This window comes from Xiphophorus hellerii, chromosome 18, assembly GCF_003331165.1.
Source record: "Xiphophorus hellerii strain 12219 chromosome 18, Xiphophorus_hellerii-4.1, whole genome shotgun sequence".
NCBI classification, from domain to species: Eukaryota; Metazoa; Chordata; class Actinopteri; order Cyprinodontiformes; family Poeciliidae; genus Xiphophorus; species Xiphophorus hellerii.
In genome coordinates, this window is record NC_045689.1 from 20,463,370 (window position 1) to 20,490,327 (window position 26,958).

At 36.2% G+C, this 26,958-nt stretch overlaps 1 protein-coding gene across 2 annotated transcripts in view; it reads right to left on the reverse strand.

The window, feature by feature from the left end:
* Positions 1-20,039: 20,039 nt before the first annotated feature.
* The window catches only part of LOC116707878 (leucine-rich repeat and fibronectin type III domain-containing protein 1-like protein), a 183,590-nt gene continuing 176,671 nt past the window's right edge, over positions 20,040-26,958 (reverse strand). For both annotated transcript variants that reach the window (XM_032545553.1, XM_032545552.1), the window contains one exon: positions 20,040-20,873. The gene's annotated coding sequence lies outside the window, so the exon portion shown is untranslated. The remainder of the gene's footprint in view (positions 20,874-26,958) is intronic.

Genomic DNA, 26,958 nt, shown 5'->3' on the forward strand with positions numbered 1-26,958 from the left:
ATAATAGATTTATGATTATTATCTATGCACATGCAGCAAGAAAAGGATGTGTGTTGTTTAGATTGTTTGATGAAGGGTGTCTTTCAGTGTGTAATAATACTTCTGAAGAAGGGCTCAGCAGGAGATGAGAGGCAGAGAACCTTCAGCTAACGGAAGGAAAGAGAGAGAGAGATCTTGTAGAAGATGAGAGACGAGGCTAACAGAAAAAGATGAAAGACAAAATACAAAAAAGCTGGAAATGGCATCAGGGACATGGAGAACAAGAGACTGAAGCACAAAAAGAAGGGAAGCCAAGAAAATGGAGAGGGAGATACATTCATTAGAGCTTCTGACCTAAAGTGCTCTATTTAAAAAAACACTAATTGGAAGGGTAAATAGAAATAATATTTTAAAAAAAACAAACTAGTGTTTGAAGAAATGGCGCTATCAAAAGGGTGCAAGAATATGCAATCAATTAATGAATTTTAGAATAAACCACCAGGCCTGGTATTCCTTGAAAATTCACAGCAAAACCTTTGAATTGATGGAAAATGATGGGGTTTATTTTTAGAAGTCATATTTTCAAATATTAAGTATTAAGTTCATATTTAAGTATTAGGCTACATGCTAAATATTTAGCAAAACACTAAATATTTAGTTACCTCATAACTAAACCAATTGTTTAGTTATAAGGTAAGGTTGCTGTCAATAAAAAGTGCATCCATAGGAGTCCAAAATACATAAATTTAAATCAATAAACTCAAAGATAAACTTAAGATTTTGTATTTGTTCTTTGTTTTTCAATTCATACATACCTGTGAAATCAGAGGTTTTATCTGGTTAATTAAAAAATGTACATTGATCAGTATGATGGACCCAAGCTTGAGTTTTGCTGAAAATGGGAATGAAGCACAAGAATGTGCGATGACATTAGAATAACTGCAATAAATTAGTTTAGAAAGTATAGAATAAAAGGGTTACAAACATCTGTTACGGCCCCTGGCCTCTTGAGGCTGTTCAGGCTCCTTTTTTTGTTATGCAGGTTCAGCTGTGAGGGCACACCTTCCTGATTGGCTGCCTGGAGGCTGCAGGAGAGCAGCGAACCCATTGGACCAGCAGAGAATTGCAATGCCAATCAGACGTTGATGAGCCTCACCTGCTCCCTATAAAATGTACCTGAAATCATTCCTCTAGTGGGGGCAGCTAGCAGGAAGAGGTTTTTGTAAAGCTGTTCCCTCACCGTTAGTGTTTACAACTGCTTTGGGCAATGTGAACTATTTGTTCTGTTAAGTAGTTTGAATCTGCTTTAGATTGACTTTGTACAAGCTAGAAGTTTGTGTTTGGGAGGTTTGGTGCTCCCTTTTTTCCCTTTCTTTTGGGTTGTTTTGAGTTTACTTTAGACTGACTTGTTTGAACATTTTGTAATTTAATTTTCTCTTAACAATTCTTGAATTTGTTAGTCCTTTTCTTTTGTTTTATTTGGGTTAAGTTGTATTGTGTTTTGGTTTTGTGAAACCATTTTTTTTTTGTAATAAATCATTTTACATTCCACTTTTTCTCAGGACACATTTTTATGTTGCCGCCTCTGAACCCCTAGACCTTGGGGAGTAACATAAGTGGGGACTCGTCCGGGATCTCATTAAGGGGATCCCTGTGTCCAGAGTTAAAAGAGGAACATTTTGGGTTGCATGTATCCAGGAACCAAGTCGGTTTCATTTAGCCTAGAGCACGTTTTAACCGACCCCTCTCTTGAACCTATAGATAGCTGCTGCAAGTGTGAATTGCTGCAAATTGTGGAGCATTTTAAGCTGCAGGTCCTTAAAGGTGACCTGGAAAGCCTTGCATTGCCTTTGGGCAATGTGAACTATTTGTTCTTGCTTGCTCTGTTAAGTGGTTTGAATCTGCTTTAGATTGTTTTGACGCAAGCTAGAAGCTCGTGTTTGGGAGGTTTGGTGCTCCCTTGTTTCCTTTCTTTTGGGTTGTTTTGAGTTTACTTTAGACTGACTTGTTTGAACATTTTGTAATTTAATTTTCTCTCAACAATTCTTGAATTTGTTAGTCCTTTTCTTTTGTTTTAATTGGGTTAAGTTGCATTGTGTTTTGGTTTTGTGAAACCATTTTTTTTTTTGTAATAAATCGTTTTACATTCCACTTTTTCTCTGGACACATTTTTAAGTTACCGCCCCTGAAGCCCTAGACCTTGGGGAGTAACAACATCCATTGAAACTCCTCTGTGACTCAGATATTGTGAGTAGAACCTAAGAGACCTGTATTAAAGAAATGCTTGCAAGTCTAAGAAAACTAGAGCACCTTTGCAAAGGAGAATGAGACACAGTTCCTCTACAATGATGTGAGACACGGGTATATCATACGAGACACTTACTTGAAGTTACTATAAAATAACTACATGTTACTAAATACTGGTAGGATGTGCTTTCATTTGGATGAAGCATGTTCACCATTAAAAATGCAGATGAAATTATCTTGTAAAATTACATGAAACTGACATAAAACCTACAATATCAAATCATGTCTTTTGATGATTTAAGAAAATATGCAGAAAAAGTTGTCTCAAATCATATAACAAAATCTTTTTGAACAATCTAGATTTTATCTGCTTAAATTAAATGATTTTAATAGCTGTCCTTGATTTATATTATGTTTTCCTAGTCATGCTTACCACTCAAAGCACTTTACACTAGTCACACTCATCTATTTATACACTTAGGTGTATAATCTAATGGCAGAAATTTGTTTAACAGTTTTAAAAAATGCACATTTATTTGCATTTGTCTGTACTTCAAAAGCTAAAAAGTTTTTTAGTTAACCTTGTTTGCCTGTTTCATGCACATGAAGACCGAAAACAGTCATTATGTGGTGACTAGTCGGTGCACATTGCAGCGGATCATTCTCTTTTTTTCAAACTTACATACACACAAATGAAGAGGGTGATGGTTATTAAATGCTTTTCTATCGCCACCTCACAGCTCTCATACTTCAAAGACGAGGAGTGCCCCAAGGTACAGGGCGCAACGTGAAATTAACTCTCTAAGCTAAAACACATGTAATAAACACACATGCACCCATTTGAGAGAATTTGAATATAACTTTAGCACACCAAAACATACAAAATACTCATAGAAAGACATTTCTCAGCCCTCTAAAAGTAATTATACATTAGCTTGACAAAAGGTCTAAAAGTTTTCTTTTTTGTCGTTTCTCTTTCCATCAAATGGAAGACAAGCAAACAATTTTCCCAACCTCATAAATTTGAAGTACCAAAACATTTGCTAAGCTAAACAAAATGTAATTCATAACAAGTATGACTGACAACTTGTGATTTGTTAAACTGGAGTGTAAGTCAGTTTCAGACCAACCAGTCAGACTCTGCAGTGTTAGCTTAATTCACTGACAGGTAAGACTGACATAAAATTATGTCATGATGTGTCAAGGACGGGACTCTGAAATGATAATTAAATTGTTTTTTTTGTTTTTTTTTATTTCAGTCACATTTAAATGCATTTTGACATGCACAAGTATTTATTTTAACTATAATATGAGGACAGTTTTTGCTCTGCACATGTATTCTTGCTGTGGTGTAAAAAGAAGAATCTGCTATGATCACGTGACTAATTTTACAAAATCTGAACTAATCTTTAAATGTCCTATAAAAATTAGACTTATTGGGCGTGCCGTGGTGGCGGAGGGGTTAGCGCGACCCACGTTCAGGCAAACGTAGCCTCGACGCGGCTGTCGCGGGTTTGACTCCTGGACCCGACGACGTTTACCGCATGTCTTCCCCCCTTTCCTGTCAGCCTACTTTGAAAAAGGGACACTAGAGCCCACAAAACAAGACCCCTTGCGGGGTGGAAAAAAAAAAAAATTATACCTAGCCTATCTGTTTATCGATCTGTCAGTTTGGTTGCAAACCCAAATTGTAATTACAATAAGCGCCATTTATATGAGAGGCTACCAAAAGTGCTGTAGGCATTGTAAAGCCTTGCACGCAATAGGAAACAGACGCTACACTTTTTATATACAGATGCAGTGTCACACACATGCACACAGCAAAGGCTGTAAACACTCTAATTGGAGTGGTAACAAGCTGCCTGCCAATCAAAATTTCTTCCTTCGGTTTATGTGTCTGTGTTGTTCATTTTGGTCCAAGTCTGCTGCATTTTAATCAGGTAGTACTGGCATAAAAGCTTCCTTACTGGTAAATTTATCCGCCTTCCCTCAGTGGAAAAGGAAGGTGATACTAAATGTTGCAATGGAGAATTTAGATTTTAACAGTTCATTCACTAAATGCTGCAACATATAAAGTTTGGTTTATGTATCTTTATCTGTTATGTAGCTTTCATTTATTGCTTTAAATTCAGATGAGACAGACGATGCCATTTTTTTTAATCAGAACCTTTCAAAAACAAATTACTTCGTCAGTCGGTGGCAGTCACTGACTGACTTAAACAATCAAATGAGGAAGTGGGTGCTGGTACGTGTCACAAAGTGGTATAAGATGCTTTCTTTTTAATTATTTGAAAACAAAACATTTGACTCAAAAGAGGTCAAATTGCCATCTGACAAATTATTTTAAATGAATTTATGTTTAAAGATAATATATTGTCAGTTTTAGGTGTCTCATTCTATACCTGAAATTTACTATACACATTTAATTAAATGTGAGTGTAGAATCACAGCGTAGTGAGGTTTTTAGAAGAACCTCACTAAAAACTTATCCTCCCCAAAATTACTTGATTGAGACATCTAACACGAGAAGCTCTTTATTAGTAGATTTTCTACAAGGAACTCTGATAAATTCATAAAATCCTAAGCGTGGAGAAATAACCATTTGCCTCAGTTTAAATACTAATTTTAACAACCTTCAAAATGGCAGCTTGGCAACAAAAATCAGACTCCATCTGAAATTAAAAAGCTTTGTTATTCATGCCTTTGTGATATTCTGTGAGTTAATTGATGTAATAACATGTGAAAGCTCAGACTCAATGTGTCATGGTACCACATAGCTGCTCAGATGAGGCAGAAAATTAGAGATTAGCTACTCTAATTTAAAAACGATACATCTGTTTTTAAGTTCTTAAGGTCATGGGGTGATTGCATTGGCGCTATGGGCAACCAGCAGCCTTCAAAGGCAGAGCAGTTGCTCTCTATTGTTCCCTAGTCTGTCTCAATCCATATTTTTACATATTTCTAAGTCCAAAACAGGTTTGTCAGCATTTTACCCTATCAAAATGATTTGTTGACACACTGACTTGAGTGTTGACCTTCCTATAAAAGTGAACTACTGTGCTTAAGCAATGTAACGGAGAAGATAGCTTTCTGTTATCCTATGCACATACCATTGTGAACCCCACAATCATCACTGTGGTAATTAAAAGTAATTTGTGTCCAGATCACTGACACTCATTCTAAAAAAAAAATACCTTAAGTTGACCTTTTATTGCAGTAGTATTATTGTGTGAGGATTGAGACAAAGAACATTTCTGTATGTTTTTAAATGTTTGAGTATCAATAAATTATTTCGAAGGGAAACAGTGAGTAAGTATTAGTGTTCTGCATGTTAAAGTCTGAGTAAAGAAACAAATTAAAAGCAGGAGCCAGAAACAATTTCACTAATCTTTTTATACAAGTTGTTTTAAGTTGAAAATACTTTGATTTATTATGTTAACACTAAAATTGCACAAGTGAATGTTACTCAATAACTTAACTTAATGATCACTAAAACAATTTTGAGGTAACAAGTGTGGATATATTTCTTAAGGAGAACTAATTAGGTTTGACAGTGTAGGTCCACTCCCTGGGTAACACTGGTATCCAGTGTCTGCCACAATGCACACAATACCTGATAGGAAGTTTTCTTTTCATACAGCAATTCCTGAGGAGAAGAACTCAGTAATAGGTGTCTGTCTCATCTGGGGAAATTTTGAGCTATCAGAACATCATCAACCCTGAAGGTGATGTGTGGGTAGTTAGGAGTTGGGGAACAACTGGTGCCTTGCTAAGTGTCAGGACTAATACTGAAGCTAGTGACGTTATGCAGGAGCAAGAAGAAGAAAGGTTTTGAAGGGTGAGACAGACTTCAGTCTCAGTTCTTTAGCAGTAACAGTGGGAGGCATTGTCCAAGTACAGAGGGAGAGAAACTCCAGCAGAAATGGAGCACACTTATTTGTGACTGCACTTTCTTCCAGTCTTCTATATTTAATGGAGAAACTCACCCAATATAAAAAATTGTGGTTGTTGTTAATGTGCTATATAAGTGAACATTGAATTGAATTGAATAAATGTTTCTTCTTTTTTTCCCTGCAATTATGACAATAAGTCACATGCATCTGGTGTTCTGTAGATTCAGCGGTTTAAAAAGCTTGAGTAGCTGAGTTTTTTTTTTTCTTTTTTACTTCAGGATATATTTTCCATTTTATTATGTATTGATCAGATAAATCAAACTAGTCTGTTAAATTATATTCAGCGAATGAAACTTGGCAGTAATTGATACCTCTTCATCTAAGGCAGTGCATCGTGTGAAATAATAAGATAAGACAATAGATAAAAGGATAAAATATCAGGTTAGATCACTATTAAAAGGGAAATCAAATAGATAATTGATCATCTGTTCTTTCTTTGAGCTTGTGTTTTAAGTCTTAGCAGAGCCAGACAATGATGTTAGACTGCAGCATATAAGAGCTTTTTCAGACCACGTCACAGGAGCAGCATGAAGAAACTAATCCAAATTTATTTGAACATATTGTAATTTGTTTATTTAAAAAAATCAGAAGCTTCCTAATCTCAAAATAAAATATACATGCTGTTAAGCAGCTAGATGGGTTCAATTGTACATAGTATGGAATGGATGAAAAATTTAATCACAAGGCATTTTACAAGACAGTTAGGTCCAATTCATTTTCAGAAATGTATAACCAAATTGTACCTAATCATTCCAATCCTTTAGACAAGTTAGAAATGTGATTACATTCCAATCTGGTTTAATCATGACAAAAGGCAGTCACATTTAGTTTACAATGCCAAATAAGTCCATCTAATTGTATTGACTTGTTGGCTAGTTGATAAGTACTTTCTATAGTAAGGATTATCTTACTTTCAATTAATGTTAGCAGTCACTTAATTAGTGTCATTTAGAGTGAAATGTGTATGCACAGAGCCAGTAGCCAGTAGCTATTTATGGAATAAAAAAGAGCCTATATGTAGCTGCTGCTGTAGCTCTTCAACATCTTTCACCAGTAAAACGTCAGGAAACAAAGAGAAGAATGTATTATCTATGAAGAGAGAATAAGAGGTTATTGGCAGCAGTAGTTTAACTGATGGCCTCCTTCAAGAAGGTGATATGTTAAACATGGAAAACTGTCTTCTATGTAGAGAGAATAAGTAATTGCAGCAACGCTTGCTAAAAATACATAAATGGAGAATGAACATTTTGTTTTTGTACAATCTTGTGGGATTTAGAACAGTGAAATATGAAACCAGTTTCATACAGTTCAATTGTGCTAAGCACATTCTAATTTGGCAATTTATAATACAATCCATTTATTATTAAAATCAAACTAAAAACAGTTAAGTCAAGTGAGGGGGAAATGAAGCAATAGGGAATAAGATGTTTGGTCCACTTCCTAATTCAGTTCCTCATTCAAGACTTTTATGGGATGTATCCTTAAAGGAAACTTATTATGCAATATTTAGTTTTTGTACTTCCATTCGGGTCTCTAGAATTTCTAAAAACAGTTTAAACACTTAAAAAAGACATCCAGATATTTTCTGGCAATAAGTTCATGTTTGTTGGTGTCTGGAAAACTGACTGTTTCCAAAACCTCATGATTATTAAGTCACAATTGGGCAGTGCCCCGTTAATTAACAACCCCAGCAGAACCCAACCCCTAACCTACCAAGGCAAGCGGCACGTTTGGTCAGCTGGTTTTATTGTTGTATCCTCTGTAAAATGGCTGCTGTAAAGACAAGACATTTGTTGTTGATTCAACATCCAGAAACCACTTGCTGTGTTCTTGATGGTTGTGCAGGAGGCTCCACTTCTTCTGCTTCTGGGTATGACTTGTTAGAGAGAAAATGTTAGAATCAGAGATGTACCATTGTGTAACAGTGGGTCTGTTTGCAGTCATTTTGATGTGTACAAAGTGCAAGTGTAAATGTTGAGTTAGGAAGTGTGGCCAGCAGCAATATTTGGATTTAAAGTAACTAGAGGCCCTAAAACTGCTCAAAATAAGTGAACCAGTTTACTTTTCAGACCTATGTAATAGAAAAATTAAGGCTTATCTGCTTTTTTATTCCTAATCTTTAAAGTGAGGGGCTGGCTAGGATATTGGCTGATAACAACATGGGAGATGGTTGTTGCAGTGGTTGATTGTCAGGATATCAGTACAACATAATGATAGCATAATCATAGCCACATGTTACAACAGCGTATTTCTTGAAGTCTATTAATATGTATATTCACACATATGGCAGCAAAGACAGGTGCAATATCAGATTACCATCCTTTTTGCCATCCTCATCTGCCTGTCTTCCTAATCTTATCTCTTCTCTGCTGACATTTCTTTTTTCTATTTTATTTACTTTGAGTTTCACACATTCAGAAAAGACGATGTTGCTCTTTGAAACAACCGAAGTTCTAACAAGAGTTCATCATATGTCTGGCTCTGTCTGCGTTGTATTATATAAAAAGTCTACCATACTATCAGGTGTGAAAACATAATTTGTGACATCTTAGGAAACAAACAATCTGGACTTTCTAGGCAAACAAACTAGAGTTTGATTTAAGCAACTTACAGGGCTAGTATGAATGCTCTCTCAGTTAATGTTCCCATTTGGACAAGGTATACCCCTTTCTTAGCCTGGGAAACTATGTGGACATTGTTTATATCGAAGAAGTTCTAATTGGGAAAGAATGCTTTTATTAGAAATTTGGCCATTGTTTCAGAAGCTTACTTGTGACATAAGACACATAAGTTAATTTTAAAACTCCTTTCTCATTGTCTCCTCTCTCTAGTAAATCCCAAAGTCGATCTCTTGGATGCAACCACTCTACATGAGCAACAACGTTACGGACTGAATGCACTTAAGTGTCCACATGCTTTTTCAGCAGCAGGGATTGATGCAATATCAGTGTTTTAATGCAATTGGTTGGGTTCATGTTGATGGCATTTTTTTTTTTTTACAAACTGGAATAATGGATAAAGAACTGTAGATCTGAACCGAATCAACTATGTATATAAAATTTAAATAGGTTATTTTTGTTTTGTAAAGTGCCTTAAGATGACATTTGTTTTGAATTCTTGCTAAATAAAAGTTAATTACAAATTACAAACACATAGCACAATTTTTTCTATATGTGGTGACTAAAAAGACAGTTTATTCAAAACCAACATTAAGTTCTTGTTTGTATAAACCTTCACCGTCAAAATGCAGCCTGTTTTACCACTTAGTTTGGAAGTACATTACTAAGGAACAGGAAAGAAATGAACCGAGTCTGACGGGGAAAAGAAACCTCATGCATGATTTCCAAACTGATCATTTAAAAGTTAAACATCTTTTTTATTTGAAAGTCTGGAGACTTTTCTTTCAGAGTTCTAAGAAATTTCAAAGGCCCTGCAAGGGATAAAAGTTGTGTGATGATTTGAGATTGTTATGCAGACTGAAGCCTGCAGATATTCACACTGATCTTCTGACAGAAAGATCAGACTGAGCCCAGATGCCAAATAAGAGATAACAGCTTTGTGCTACATACACATCCACACATGTTCAGTGCACTGTGATTACTTTTCAGCTTGAGGAAGTAACATCTCCATCAGGGCTCATCACTGACTCCAATATCAGTTTTGATAGGATGGTCAGATTATGCTAGAGTGAAGCATTTTGATATAGCTGTCCTCCAACAAGACACTAATGACTTATGAAAACTTTCACTACTCTGCTTTTTTCATAGACTTTTAGGAATTTTAGCTTTGACATGTTAATAATTCTCTAAAATATTGTGATTTACTGGATATCGAAAAAGTTAATCTGAGCAAAAAACAATCTACCTTAATCAAAAGTATACAGAGCCATTCTATTTGGCAGCATTTCCAGTTCTTTTCCAGCAAAAACAAACAGCCCTTATCCTTTTCCGCATTTTCTGACCTGCTATAAAAAAACAAAACAAACAACAAAAAAAGACAAAGTTCCTGTCTAAACCATTGCGGTCCACATCTGGCATAATTTTGATTTCTTGTTATTGTTTCTTTGTTTCACTCAGCATAGGTGAACCATTTGAATAGATCCTGATATGTAAACTAAACAGTTTAAGTTCAAAAAGTTGGGACTGTTACATGAATATTTATTTAAATCTTTTTTTTCAGAGGGCAGCATCAAAACTAAAGAAACATCATCAAACTAGAACTTTTTAAAATAATCTTGAATAAAATTTTTAGAAGGAAAAAAAATAAAATACATTGACCTGAAGTTCATTCACTGAGGCGGAAACACCTTCTTCCACTATCTTTCTTTCTTACACTTTCCAGGATAATGAGGCAATAAAGTTTTATAAATATCTCGGGAGGCAGTGGGAGGGCCAGCATGTTTCCAGATTGGGGTGCCACTAATTAAACCTAGGTTACAAAGGTTGTATGTCAAGTAAGTATGTCATTGATGCAACGCTTTCGATGTCTAGCTTTCACTTTCAGTGTTGAAAATCAATTATATTTCTACATCATTTTTGCAACAGCAATTTATGAACAATAAATCTCAATAAATTATTATTTGGTACTTATTAAATAACCATTAGTAGCTTTTAAAACCAATGTAAATAGGTGGTTGCTTTGGGTATTTGATTCAAATCTTCAACGGCCTTCAATGTGCAGCTGGTATATTCTTTGCATGTATCCATTTTCTCTCTAGTACTTTGGCTTTGACTCATAGCCCTAAGACAGTGATGTTAGGTCACTAATGTTTCTAATTAGCCCTAATTTGTGTGCGTGTGAGAACACAGGGTTCTAGTGACTCATACAGATTTTCTTTTTTTCAATCTTTTGCCCATTGACTACTGGGAAAGTATCCAACCATAATAGCCCTGAATGTAACAAAAAATGGTTTTGAGGAAAAGCTGTAGTGTCATTTTTATAGCCTACAAGTAGGAAATTGTAGATGTTTAGTTTATCTTCGGGACTTTTTGAGTTTTTGGACTTCTTCAAAAGTTTTGATGTCACAAATATAGTTCCATTGACTGCCATGGTTTCCAGAGAAGAAACTGCTAAATTAACCATCCCCCATGTCCATTTAAGAGAAGAATGGAAGTGGTGTGCATAGCTAATACGTGTGTGGTTTATTTCATGTCTAGTAAAGAGATTTTCTTCTTTAGGTTTTAAAAGAAGAGGCTCTTTTTTTCTTGCATATATGATGTACAAAAACTTGGCACTTGGTGTGGGTGTTCTCTATTCCCAGATATTTTATTAATGCAAGTATCTGAAGCATTTTAAATTACTTGACAGCCATTTAATATCTCTTAGAAGTTTATAGCCTTGTTGTTGCAGGATATTAGTTTGTCATGAGAATAAAACTTGTAAATCTTACCAACAAAACTGAAACCAGTAAATTGCAACAGCATAGGCCTATCCCAGACAAAAACTTGATCCTCTGGAGGCTAACAATTATTGAATAAACATGTGCTGATCTTGATATGACAACAACTAGTATTGCATGTTCATAACTGATATTGCTTTGACAATTTATAAAAAAAAAACCTCAACCTGTGGTTTTAAAATCAAAGAGAAACTCAAATAACTCAATAAAAGAGTTAAATTAATATCAAACCCTTAAATGCCAGATTTACTATGTGCGGTCTTTTAGACAGTGTGTTGCTATAGAGTCATGGAATCAGATGTTGCATGTAAAGTCTGCAGCAGGACATTTGCCATTTATCTACAAGGCTTTTCTGCTGTTCATTCACACACATACACATTTAGATCATGCCAGCCCCCTGGTATTTTCTGTCAAATGTGGACAAACAGCACACGCTTCGACAAGGCTTCGCCCCAATTAATGTCGGCACTTCTGAACATGCAAATTTGAAAAAAAAAAAAAAAGGTTCCTTCGTGCTTTCCCACAGCAGTTCCTTCATCTTTAAAATTTGGGCTGTGAAAGGACAGTAACTTTGTGTTTTAATTAGTTGAACTAAACTTGATGAGATTTTGCGGTGTGTATCCAACCTAAGATAAAAACTAAGGGAGAACTGGGACTTCAGTTTTCTCTCACTGTGAGCCGTCCTCATTAAAACACATCTGATAGTTAGACTGCAGAAACTTACACAGAAAACACTGCAAGGTGCTCCTATTATAAACACAGAGTTCTGGTGATTACAAACTACTGCCCTCATCACCTCCCTCCCTATGCTTAGTAAGTAGGTTGTTTCTTAATGACATGCCTTTGTACAGTTTATTGATACAATAGAGAGTTGTTTGCTTGGTAAGTTGTTTTTTATTTCCAGTGCCTTTTTTGTTTAGTCTGAGTTGGAACGAAAGCCAAAAACACCTGGTAGCCCGACTGATTTGGACAGTAAATGATATTAGTCTGATTTTAGAACCATGTTAGCATCAGCCCACTATGACAGGGGAGTCACTGTGATGTGTGACAGACGTCATGCAGAGGGGCACTGGCATAGAAGGGCAAAGAGGAGGTGTGAAATGGTATAAAAACAGAAATGGAACAATGTCAAGCCCTCACCATTATATCTTCGGTTACTATGGAGACACTGTAGAGGAGCCCCATTTTATTCAACCACAGGCTGCTGCCTGAGTTCATCTGTTTTTTAGGAAAATTTCAAATTAAAACATGGAAATATGCACTTTTTTTAATAACCAGAAGTAGCACCTAAGAAGAGAAATGTATTAGTTATAATCTGAATAAATTATGGTGTGGCTCTGGTTCTTATGCCATAAAATTGTATTATGGGAAACGAGAGATAAAACACATGCAAAATAGATAGACATACGATTACATTCTTATGTAAAAAAAAAATGTCAAGATTCTTTAATTGTGATCTTAACTAGAAAAATAGGATAAATGTCTAAATTATCTAACCAACACATTTAGTTACTTTACTGTAAAAAAAGAATCAATGTGATAATGATTAATATGACATATATGTTCATAAACTAGTAGGAAACCCAGAAAACATTGGTTGATTGTAAAGTTATGCCACTGTAAAAAATAGTCAGAGGCTAAAAACTGAAATGTTGTGATGAGCAGGCAAACCTTTTCAGAAATGGCTATGTATGCAGACTACAATGGTGGAGAAAATGTGTCATCATGAGAAAACAGAAGCTACTGCATCAATTAAGCAAGGCAATTGTTCAATGCAATGTGGTGATTAAAGGAGAAAGTTGTATAGAGCGAGAAATCTGAATTAATTATCCCACTTGTAGATATATTTTTTATCCCGTGCAGATTATGAGCATTCACAATATTTCCCGACTTGTTCATCTACGTAGTTTTGAAAATCAGTGAAGTTGTACGATCATTTGGCCCTGTAAAAAGAGAACGCTTCTTTAAAAAGGCTCCCAAATTATATGAAATTGATGTCCATTAAGAATTGACTTCTGGTCACAACGGCATATTCAAGGACAAGTTTTTACTGTCCAGAACTGATGGCTATGAAGATGTTTTTAAAGATAATTGTTTCAAAATATGACACTGACACCACTTTCACAACTGTATGATAAATAACTTTCTTTTATGTTATTTGTCTATTAGCAAGGACAAATGGATACAGTGAAAAACATTTTGAAATCTCTCATTTGAAGGTTGGAGATTTATGGAAAGAATGGTTCAGCCTTCAATTCTGTTTAAAGGATCATTTCTTTGTGCCTTTCAAGGATGTTTTTATAAAGAATCCCCAAGGGGTTAAAAAAAGAAAACTACTACTGAATCAATCTACTAGCTGCTAACAACATTGGGAAATATGTATTTGTTCTTTGTAACTGTTTTAGCTGTGTCTCCCTTAGCACACACATATACAACCACATTTTCCCTGTAAGACCTTTTAATAATTTGCAAATGATGTTGACATAAGTCTGTCTTAATGAATGAATTCAGCAACACAACTGATTATTTTTGAAATGCATAATTATGTTAATTTGAAGACAGTGTTATCAACTCTGATGCCTCCTGTTTTATTCAAACTCCCTTGAGGTAAACTTTAAAACATGTTCAAATGCAAAGGTTACTATTTAATTCACGAGAATAATCACTCATCAAGGTGTTATGGACTGTTTTATCCCCTTCACACTGCCACGCTTTCCTGTGGCTGGCAAGCTTATTCAACCATGGAAACACAACTCCACAAAAAAACAAAAAAACAACCATGAATCATATTGTAATATTAGAATCTGTCTTTGAAAGTGAGGCCTCACATGCCATATTTTTCCAGAGCTATAGCTCATAGAATGATTTGTTCGTTCTCCTCCATCTGTCTTGCATTTCTTTTGCTGGCTTTGATGGTGCAGCCGTGATTTTATAGCAGTCAGTCCACCTTTCTGCTTCCATTAGCAGAGATATATTTTACCGTCCCTTTCATTATACCACAGTCATTCTTACTCTCTCTGAGTCATGTGTCCCATAACGACAAAAACAGGAAAGCTAAAAGAAATGGGTTGTACAGGTGGGGATGAGACTAAAATCAAAAAATAAAACAGGCTATAAATGTGCAGAGATGATCTTTTAAACTCTCCTGGAGAAAATGGGTGTGCAGAGAGAGGAAGAGCGGATATGGGATATGAAATATGAACTGAACACCATAACCAAAGAGAAATACAGGATGAAATGGGTAAGACAAGGTAAAAGAAGAATATGGGGTTGACAAATGGATTCGTAGCTGTTTTTCTTAAAAAGAACAAGGAACATGAACAATCTACAATTACAGAAATTATGAACTTACCTTTGAAAATGCATATATGAATGATTTTCTGTTTAGGTTTTATCATTTTTTTATTTCAGTTCACGCTTTTAGATAATGGTATTTTTGGTGTTTACTCATATTCTGTTCAGTTATTGTCATCCCTGTTCGGTTCCTGTTGCAATCAAGCTGCTTGTTTATGCATCTCCAGTGATCAGAGTCTCTTTTTGAAACCAGGTCTCAGACTACATTTAAACACGACCACTGCTTGGACACTGCCTGTATTTTGAGATATTAACTGGGATTAAGTTCCATGTTTAGATGGCACAGCCAAGGCCCCTTGAGTCAGCTGTTGTTGTGACAGGCAACTACAGCTGACCCTGTGATTTTAACGTCATCAAACGTGCAAGTGCGTTTGACCCTTCTTCCACCTCATTGTTAACAGTAACCCATCTCCATCTCCAGTAGTGGTTTCTGATATAGGCGACATGGGCAACCTTCCAGGGCAGCATCTTGTGTGGGTGGCATGAGAACCCACTTCCTCACCCCTCCCCCACAGTCCACCACTGCACAGAATGTGAACCTTGAGAAAGTGCGTAATGCACAGCACCTGTCCCTCCTTCCCCACTACCGCCTCACCCTGGTCAACAACTTACCCCCAAGAGTGGAGTGTGGTGTGGGTTGGGGCTGGGGATTGTGACGGTGGAGTTGTTTGCCCAGGGTGCTAAACATGTTAGGACCACCTCTAGTGGGGGCGGTGTAACAGAAAAGGGACACCCTGAGACCTGGTTTTAAAAGGTGCCAGTGTGAGAAACTCTAGTTACTGGTGTCGTGTAAACAAGCAGATGGACTGCAACAAAAATGTTATGACTTAACCAAAGAAGGGCTTTGTGTTAACATGGTCTAAAAGTGAAACTTTTTAGAAACTATCCCCTGCGGAGGTGCAAAGTAATACACATGTAAAGGGGGGAGAGGGGGCTTATTGTAATCCATAGGGGGAAAATTTCTGGGAACGACTGGTTTACCACAACATCTTATAAGACGTTGGCCTTAGGAAACATGTATTACATGAGCACTCGGTTCTTTGGACATGGATTATTGTTTTCTAAATGAGGTGGAAGATACTAAGTTAAGCTAAGTGTCAAAAGCTCAGCCAAGACAGAGTCAAGGCCCCATGCATGTTTTGACAACATGCTGAAGTCACAGCACCATATAGAGCTTTGACATGACAACTAAAAGTAGATTCAAGGTGTCTTGGAGATCTCATCTGAACATGGACCTTTTCTCCAAACATTATGCAAAAAGATGGCAGTGTAGTCTTAAAGCTTTAGTATGGATTTCTGAGAAAACCATCTGAACAAGCACACTTTACAGGCCCCTCCATTCTACCATCCTCCCTCCAGAGCTCCACCAACACTGCATAGCCTGACAAGAACTTGATGAATTGTTAGTTTTCCTGTAACGTTAGGTTTTTCTCTCCCATTAGCACAGCTGCAGCATACAAACCACGTGGAGGAAGGATGTGTAAGAGCCTTACTGACAGTGCTATGACATTCCTTCTGGGTCTGGTTGTATCTAACGGGGAGTGGTGTATTTCTGCAAATGGCAGCAGACCACTGGGAGAAGCCATTGCTTGATTTTTTTTCTCACAGACAGATTACAAAACTTGACTGCAGACAAGCCCTTGATGAGCAAATTATGTATTATGCTTGTTACATAAAACCTAATACAAATGTACCTTAGTGTACTCTGACATTATCTGATAAGTAAGCCTAGTACTCAATCACTGTGGGCTAAGTGTGTGGGCGTGTGTGGGTGTGTGTGTGTGTGTGTGTGTCTGTCTTTCTGTCCTCCGCTTTTGGTATATGTATACCTTGTGTAACCATTAATCACCACGGCTTGTGGTTGAAAAGGTCAGCACTTGCTATTGTGTTATATCTGAGCTGTAGTAATGCCTTCCTTGTTCTGATAGTAATTGCAAAATAAAAGCCTAGAGTTGCTTGCTCCTCATGTTAATTTCATTACATATTTCTAAATGATCAGTACCTCCATCCAATTGTTATGCTGCTCAGCAAGGGGCAAAATTGTTTTCTTTTGGCCTTAGGGGACAATTAAAGCCTTTGGTGTAACATGTATATAAATAATCTACACTAAGCAGCCATTTTATTTTGCTTCTATTGGTTTAGACTCATTTTAACCTTCATAACTCCCTAAATGTTTTATGGAACAGAATAATCAAGGTATTAAGAACATTCCTTAGAGACTTTGGTCCATAATGAAATTATTTTATGATGGAGTTGTTGTGGATTAGCTGAATATTTATAATGTAAATCCTTCTTTACACCACATGTTGGATTCACTCCTCCCATTCCGCTAGGGGGCTCTGTAGTTGCTTTGCATTGGTACGGGAGGGGAGGTGAAACAAGAGAAGAAACTTACGGCAGGCCAGTAATGCAGTGAGACTGCAGTTAGCTGAAGCTAACAAGCTGAATCTACAATAAAATCATATTCTACTGGCGTTCATGAGTGTTGCTCAACGTGGTGAGTTATATTAATGCTGTAAGCTGTGGGGAGATGAGTTTTGTTATCTGTTCTAAGCGTGGGCTTGATGAATTTGCTAGAGCTAATTAGCCGAATGCTAGCTGTGTTTTTGAATGCCGATGTTTATTATATGACGAAGTGTTCTAAGAATAAACTGCCTTATAACCGGTTAGTCAAGCCTAGCTAATAAATCTATGTTTAAGTTTGTGTTTATTGAATACTGCAATACTAAGTGTTGATGTTTTGTTTTTACTTTATTTACAGTTTAACCGGACAGCACGTCCGTGTAAAAGCACTCGGCAATAAAAATTAACAACAACAACAACGGCTATCTTATGTTCTTTGTAACACCACAACCTGAAACTGCTCTGTATTAACATTTGGTGACTGTGGAGACCATTGAAGTACAATATATATATATTGTCATATTCAAGAAATCAATTTGTGATGTTCGGAGCTTTGTAACATGATGCATTATGTTGTTAAAAATACCCGTTTGAATGTGCGTACACTTTGCTTAAAAGGGAACAAACATGGTCAGCAAAATACTGAGATCATGCTGAGGCATTTAAAATATGCCTCAGCACCAAATATATTTGGTGCGGAGGGGCTCAAATGGCCAATATCAGCTGGAACCACTGATACAGACCAATGTTCAGCAATTCCAAAATCCAGATTGACCACAATTGCATATCTAATATTATAGCTGTTTTATTTTGTTTTCTAGTAATTTCACAGAAGAAATGAGCACGTTTGAGGTGTTGCTTAAAATACACCCAAAGGTTTACCTCAGTTTAATTTATATGTTGTGACAGAACCATCAAAAGCTCACAAAACAGTGTCATATATTACACCGGGCTTCATTGTTAGTTTACAACTATTGTAGTCTTGAGTGCATTTAACTTTTGATTTGGGAGCTATCTATAGTAAAAGTTTACTTCCACTGAGTATAAAACGGCAAAGAAAAAAGGAGGCCATGTGACACTTTATACAGTGAATCTAAATTTTTGATTTATGTATATCATCAGTGTTAATGTATAAGTGTATCTTGATTTATTGCTTTAATAACACCTTCTCAGTAGGGATGGACGTTTATTATATAGTTTGTCGTTGCCGCTTATTGTGATTTCTTATCATGATTCAGAGTTTTATTTTTCTGCATCGAATTAATGCTAAAATCCCCCAAAACTGACTGCATTGTAGGAATTGTTACTTTTGCTTTTTTTCCTCACTGTTAGTTCAATAACAATGTCAACAAAAATTTTAAATAGTCCTTATTGTCACTTTTATTGTTATTACAATAGTACTACAAAATAATTAATGCATCATGTTTCATTTTTCAAAATATCCCGTCTGACATGATTAGGATATTTTACCTCTCTTTGTGGATATTTGAATTTCCCTCATGGGAAGTGAATAAATTCTATTCTATGTATCCCCAAAATTTAATTTGACTTTGCTTTTCAAAGCAAATTAAATATTGCCTTTTTTTTGTTAAGTTTGATTTGCATTCTTTTTGTCAAAATCAGCCATCTATCTAGACTTAATCCATTTATTTTTATTCATGTAATAATCATATCTCTTTGCCTAGGAGCCACTTGAAATTTGGCTGCACCACACACAGCAGTAGATGACAGTTTACCACCTGTATGTGTCTCACAGTGCTAATAAAACTAGCATTAACAACCTGCAGATGAAAAGAGACAAGACTGATCAATCTTACCTACCTGAAGGACATCTGGTAGCTCCACTCTCAGCCCTGCTGTGTGGCGATGTTCTGCATGGAGCAATTTAAAAGTAATAAACTAGTCTAATTTTCTCAGGAAGCTGTTCCTGTCAAAAAATGTAGTCTGCTACAGACTCCAGGATGTCGGTGTAAAACCATCAATTCACCTTGGGTAGCTAACATGGTAGTATTTACTATTCAGGTATGTGCTCATTCTTGCTCTCAGAAGAACGGCATTAAAATTTTCTAAAGAATGGAGTAAATAATTTGTGAGTATTAAAATTAGTGGTCCTTGTTTTAAAATTGTAATACATTGCAACAAGTAATTCACAAATTCCCTGTTTTTATCTGCCAATAAGCGACCAGCCTCCACCACAATGTAAAAGTCAATTGAATTATTCTTTTACTAATTTACTGAGTTTTAAAACTACCCTATAAAAATAGTTTTACTTTCTTGACGTTTAACCAGTTTTAAAGCAAAAGGTGTCTGAGTTAACTTACCCCTTCAGTTAATATTTTTATATCTCTACTCTTGGCAATCACTTCGATATTAAAAATCAATGTTTTCAGTTGGTTTTAGGATGGTAGCATGGAATATAAAAACAAGTTTAATCACAGTTGCAGACTAAAGCTTCTATTTGTTATGCATTTATTAATTCACAAACACTGTAGAAAAACATACAACTCTCTTGAACTTGGGAAATCCCCTCATACGATAGCTGCGTTAACTGTTTGTAAACTGTTGCTGCATCTAGCAATTACCCAGTGTTTTACAACACTGTAATTATATCTTTGCTTGCCATTGTACCAAACTAGGCTATAACACACTGAAACACAAAAACAGTGATTAAAGGAAAACAGGAAAAAATCAGCCACTCACAGGAGTGATTCATTTTGTTTCCTTTTATTAGAAAATATCCACACACCATAAAAATTACATGTACAAAACTATAGATTTTGAATTGCTTTATGTACACATAGAAAATATAAAGCCCCCCCCCAGAAAAGTGAGAGGAACACATGAGGGGAGAAGTGAGGACTAGGGACTTATGTTTTTTTTGTTTTTCCTTCCTTGTTGTGGTGTGCATGTTCTAGTGTGGGTCTTTTATGGTTCTCCACCCATTTCCTGGTCTACCAATTGTAACTATATCAGCAGGGAACTGTGTAAACACCAATATGGCCAAATATATGGTGACACTGTGAAACAGAAACTAGTGCAAATAAGTGCACACACAAGGTTAGTATATATTGGATTTGGCCAATAATCTCATTTCGTCTTGTAAAATTATCGCAAATTAGGAAAAAAAACTCTTACAGAGAAGCCTGGAAAATACTGATTATTGGTTTATAGCAATACTTAAAAGACATATTCAGAGGTGAAATTGTTGTGAGTAAAAATAAAAATGAGATGTGTGTAGCTATCACCAGTGTTGTGTGCACATAAATGTACTCAGATGTGATAATGAAGACAAATTGTACCTAAATGACAGCAGTCATGATGTTAATAACACAGTTTGTAGAGTACTTTGTGGTCATACTGCATTTTTTTCTTCACATTAAACCATTTTGTGACATGTAGTGAAGGACACTATGATAAAGTGATATATGATATCAATAATGACTGATGTGCTCTGGTATCCTGCTACTTAAGATTACTTCCGAATCCTTCATTTGTAATTCTTGGCTCTCAGCAAATGGCTTTCTATCTGAGGACTGGATCTGAAACAAAGAGAATTGGGGTAAAATTACTAATCATGCACATAAGAATTTAAATTTCATCACAGAAGACAAATCAAAACCCAGTGATCTTTTATGATCAGTTTGTAATTTTTATCCACGTTAATTATCTAAATGGTACAGATACTTTATTTGTCAGTTTTAATATGTGTAGTTGTGATTCTCCCCTACCTCAAAAAGAACAAATAAATTAGTACATTTTTTTTTTCTTTTCTGAAAAGGCACACCTTTTCAGAAAATATTGACCTGTGTGTCAATATTTTTGTTCAGTGATACAAATAAATAAATTTTAAATTGTAAAGAACACTTCAGAGCTCCTCACAACAGTGAAAAGGCTAACATACAGCCAAACTCATCTTATATTAAATTTAATGACAAAATGAAATAAAGCTGCTCAGATAAACTGTCATACCTGTCAAAGTAGTTATGTTTTTTGTTAAAGTCACACCTTACTCGTCTTTAGTACTTCAGTGTGGAATTTGTAAAAACTTTACAAATCTATGCAACTTTTAATTACTTGGTAAAAATAAGGTTTTGTTGGCAAAGCTCTGAATCCATAAATGTATTTCAAAAACCAATTTGTTAAACCTTTTTTTTATTCTGTTAAGTGAGCACTGATTAATAGGGGATGTTCACAGAAGTCAGTTGGTTAGCCCTTAATCCTCCTTGTTAACCTTGAACAAATCTTGTCTTTTGGTGTCATTATTGCTGCAAAGGAAACATTTTAATGATTAAAGGTCAAGTAATGATTGGTCCTTCTCTGGAAAACCAAGTGCTATTAAGTAGCTTCACAGTGAGTGGCTGACAGAAGCTGAGTGTAGTCAACCTTGGTGATAATGGGTAAAATACCATAAACTGACAGCACAGCATCAGGTTCAGCAAGGAATTATGCTTTCTAGTTTGTAATTGGTCAAAAAAGGGCGTATGCATAGGAGAATATCTGAACAAGTTTTTTTTCCTAAAAAGATTAAAAATACACAAGTTTCCTAAACAAATGATGGGAACAATAAAATTCCATACTGAGAATAAATTGATTTTCAACACTACCTGTGTTTTGATGACAACAGATTTGAAATGTTAACACTGGATTTAAGTTACTCCTTAATCTTTGTTTATTTGAAAAAATACGGAACCCTAAAAGTGTCCACAGAAAAAAAAAAGCAGTGTTGTGTAAATTATGTTTCTCAACCAGTTCAAATGTCTAATCTGTGTATGCTGGTTTGAAAACCCAACAGGATGCTTTGCAAATCTAAAAGCAGTTTTTAAAATTTTTAAACAAAAGAAAAGGGGGTCGCAAAATTAAAGTCAGTTAATACAATGCAACATATTTCCTTACAGATGTTTTCTTGGCTGGCATTGTTGAGAGGGAGGAAAGAATAGATTGGGAATAAAAGTTATATTTTGCAAAGCACAAATACAGGTTTACTTATATTATCTCAAACAACTTAATCTCTATTTGCTATTCCTGTCATGTTTCAAAAACAAGAAATCCCAAACAAGGTATACATTCCTGAGTTTCTCATCAATTTTGAATCGTTCATATCCACATATTTTCTTCGTTTCCAGTTTTCACATTTTCTCCTATTGTAAAGCTTTCCAAAAATGGTGGATTCACATCTTTCTCCATGGACTTTATTGTCTTTCAATTCTACCGTTCAAGAAAATGTAGCGTCATGGGCTTTTGTTCCTCAGTTTTTTCCTCCATGTTTTCTTCATGTCTAACCTTTTCATAAAAAAATATTAGATCTGTGTTTAATATCTCTCCAATATTTTAGAAACATTTTTAAGAAACGTAAATCTTGCTCGTTAGTGACCATTCCAAATTAGTTTTTCAGAAAGAAAAAGTGACCAAAAGATCCCAAACTATAATTACACTTTTTTTCATCCACATTACATTGATTAGTATGAATATGTGCAATTATGACCTGTGGCACATTAATTTAACCAACAAGTTTATACAACATACAATTTCATCCTAGCATAATTACATGCTTGCAGTCTTTTATTCAGTTTAAATCTAAATTTATTTGAATAGACTTTTTTTTTCTTTTCATCAATTTTGATTACAGTTTGTCATAAAAGTTGTTGCAGTTTATCACTAAGCCAGATCTTTTGAGAACCATTGAACTAAAACTGGACTTGTACTGCAGGAACCTTTTTAAGAGCCAAGGTAGATTTTTGGGGATAGGTTTGTCCCCTCAGCATTTACACTGCAGGAACCAGGTCCAAAACAGAGCAAGGCAACTCTGAAAATGGACCTGAAAGAAGTGGAGGACCCCGAGTTAAAGGTGGACATTTACAGTGGGATTGGACCCAGCATTTTTACTGGTGACATATCCTATTCATGTTGTTTCCGCATTTCCTATTTTGTACTCCACTGCAGGTTATATTGTTTGTTAGCTGTAAATTACACAGGAGGAGTTCTTGTTCTCTCATTTTTGCTTGCAAATGGAACAATTAACTGTCCAGTATTCATGAGCATTCACAGAATAGGTTTGAATGGAGCAGACATATGGTCACTGCTGTTTGTGCGTTGGTCTGATGTTACATGTTGTGACATTTAATTACTGACTATCTGAGTATTATTGCAAACTTCTTCTCGTTAAGCCATGAGTTTTGAAACTGTTATTTATTTCAGAGCTTAACCACTTTGAAACTGTCATAACGTAATCTGTCTGTAAATAGTCAACTATACTCTAGATGGAAACTCTGCTTATTGATTTTCTCCTGCAAACAATGAGAGATTAATGGAGTTTTAGTCTGATTTCACTCTTTACTGCATTCTATACTCCACAGTTGGAGCTGAGTGGAGGTTCGTTTCCTCATATCACAGCAAACTCTTGCAGGAGGAGGAACTATTCGGTGCCAGGGTACTTCTTCTATGGAAACAGACCAATTTTCACACAACACAATGGTAATTTACTCAGAAAAAAGTTTATTGTTGATAAATAAACCTATTTGAGAACTCTAATTCTAAACGCACTTTATACTATTGAAAGTTAAAACACTTAAAGCTTGAAGACAATGCTGTCTATGTCAGGCCCCTGCAGAAAATTGATTATGTTGCTTTTACAGAGACACTGATTTATAAGTCAAATTATGAAGACATTTTTTTTCTAACAAGTTTTTGCATGCTGTCACGTATTCCTCTTCTTTGTTGTTGTTGTTCTTTTTTTTTGCATTTTATGTTGATGCTGCACAAAACATCAGGCAGTTCCAATTTGGTCTGAGTGATGAGAGGTATTTAAAGCTTTTGTGCAGAAGCAGAGAAAAGGTTGTAGGGATCATATTTCAACTAATGCTGAGCTGTCCAAATTTTCAGCATTCAATTACATTTTCGTTTTTGCAGAGGTTAATGCTGTTCTGACTCTTTCCCTTCATTACATACATGCTTCTCTGGCTTCCAAATTCAGTTTATCAGTAAATGTCAACTAGATTGGGTATTGATCATGTTTTTACATGTTATTAAAATAATTGTGGCTTCCTCAACATAATCTCAGGCTCCAAGTTCAAATGAATGATAATTTAGCTGTTCTGGGCCAACTCAACCATCTAAACCCGACCTTGTCCCCCTACTGAACAATAAATAAATTGTTATGTTTTAAGCATAAACTCCAATTCTTGCCCCAACTGGTCCCAACCTGTCTGGACATAGACACAGGGTGTCTAAGAGTGAGAGGTAATGGTATGCGTCAGCCAGGTCCTGAATAACAGTGTGTGTTACTGTATCTGGTAATCTGTGCTACAGCTGTACCTGCTGTAGCAGATTGGGATCTCTGTGAAAAGCGAGAGGAGAAAGAGAGGTATTTCAAGACTTTGGGCCTCCTTCACCAGGGCTACTATTGGGGTCAACAGCCGAGACATGTTGAGGACTTCTGTCACAGGTGTGATTCCTCTTTCTCTTACATTGGCCACTGGTCCAGTTCTGTTTTCAACTTTTCCAGAATCCAGCAAGATCCCAAATAGAGTAAGACATTATGTAGACCATGTCTCTGTACTGATTGAGAAAACTGCTATGACTAGGATGCCATCGACTATATTGAGATTAAATTTGTGTTAAACTAATAGGCTTATTTGTTTAACATGTTTTGGTACTAAAATGGTGGATGGGCATCTGTGACTTCTATCCAGTTTTCTATGGATAAATGAGGTAGCACATGCTGACATGACTGATTATGTCAGCAACTTCCGGTATGATAGCAACTGCTCAAGCTACATCCTTTGTTGTGCTGTGTTGGAGCTGCATTTTTCAACTAACTGGTTTGCAGTTTAGCAAAATGTCTTTTTTTTTGTTTGTTACAATAATATCACACCTATCCCATGTCCTTTTAAAGCTCAGATACAGGTAAAAGCCAGTAAATTAGAATATTTTGAAAAACTTGATTTATTACAGTAATTGCATTCAAAAGGTGTAACTTGTACATTATATTTATTCATTGCACACAGACTGATGCATTCAAATGTTTATTTCATTTGATTTTGATGATTTGAAGTGGCAACAAATGAAAATCCAAAATTCCGTGTGTCACAAAATTAGAATATTACTTAAGGCTAATACAAAAAAGGGATTTTTTAGAAATGTTGGCCAACTGAAAAGTATGAAAATGAAAAATATGAGCATGTACAATACTCAATACTTGGTTGGAGCTCCTTTTGCCTCAATTACTGCATTAATGCGGCGTGGCATGGAGTCGATGAGTTTCTGGCACTGCTCAGGTGTTATGAGAGCCCAGGTTGCTCTGATAGTGGCCTTCAACTCTTCTGCGTTTTTGGGTCTGGCATTCTGCATCTTCCTTTTCACAATACCCCACAGATTTTCTATGGGGCTAAGGTCAGGGGAGTTGGCTGGCCAATTTAGAACAGAAATACCATGGTCCGTAAACCAGGCACGGGTAGATTTTGCGCTGTGTGCAGGCGCCAAGTCCTGTTGGAACCTGAAATCTCCATCTCCATAGAGCAGGTCAGCAGCAGGAAGCATGAAGTGCTCTAAAACTTGCTGGTAGACGGCTGCGTTGACCCTGGATCTCAGGAAACAGAGTGGACCGCCACCAGCAGATGACATGGCACCCCAAACCATCACTGATGGTGGAAACTTTACACTAGACTTCAGGCAACGTGGATCCTGTGCCTCTCCTGTCTTCCTCCAGACTCTGGGACCTCGATTTCCAAAGGAAATGCAAAATTTGCTTTCGTCAGAAAACATGACTTTGGACCACTCAGCAGCAGTCCAGCTCTTTTTTTCCTTAGCCCAGGTGAGACGCTTTTCGCGCTGTTTCTTGGTCAACAGTGGCTTGACACGAGGTATGCGGCAGTTGAAACCCATGTCTTTCAAGCGTCTCTTGGTGGTGGATCTTGAAGCACTGACTCCAGCAGCTGTCCACTCCTTGTGAATCTCCCCCACATTTTTGAATGGGTTTTTTTTTCACAATCTTGACTAGGGCGCGGTGATCCCTATCGCTTGTACACTTTTTCTGACCACAGAGCTCTGAGAACAGCCAGCCTCTTCAGCAATAACCTTTTGTGTCTTTCCCTCCTTGTGCAATGTGTCGATGGTCGCCTTTTGGACAGCTGTCAAATCTGAAGTCTTCCCCATGTTTGTGTAGGCTTCAGAACTGGACTGAGAGACCATTTAAAGCCCTTTGCAGGTGTTTTGAGTTAATCAGCTGATTAGTTTGTGGCACCAGGTGTCTTCAAAATTTAACTCTTACACAATATTCTAATTTTGTGACACACGGAATTTTGGATTTTCATTTGTTGCCACTTCAAATCATCAAAATTAAATGAAATAAACATTTGAATGCATCAGTCTGTGTGCAATGAATAAATATGATGTACAAGTTACACCTTTTGAATGCAATTACTGAAATAAATCAAGTTTTTCAAAATATTCTAATTTACTGGCTTTTACCTGTATAACAAAATATGCCTTTTTGTCCCAGTTTCTGGCACCACACTGTTAATCAGAGAAAGTCAAATAAGTCAAGATGAATGCGACTGTACTCGTAAACTGAAACCAGGCAGGATGACACCCCACTGCTTGCGCTACAACTGACCACAAACGAAGAAA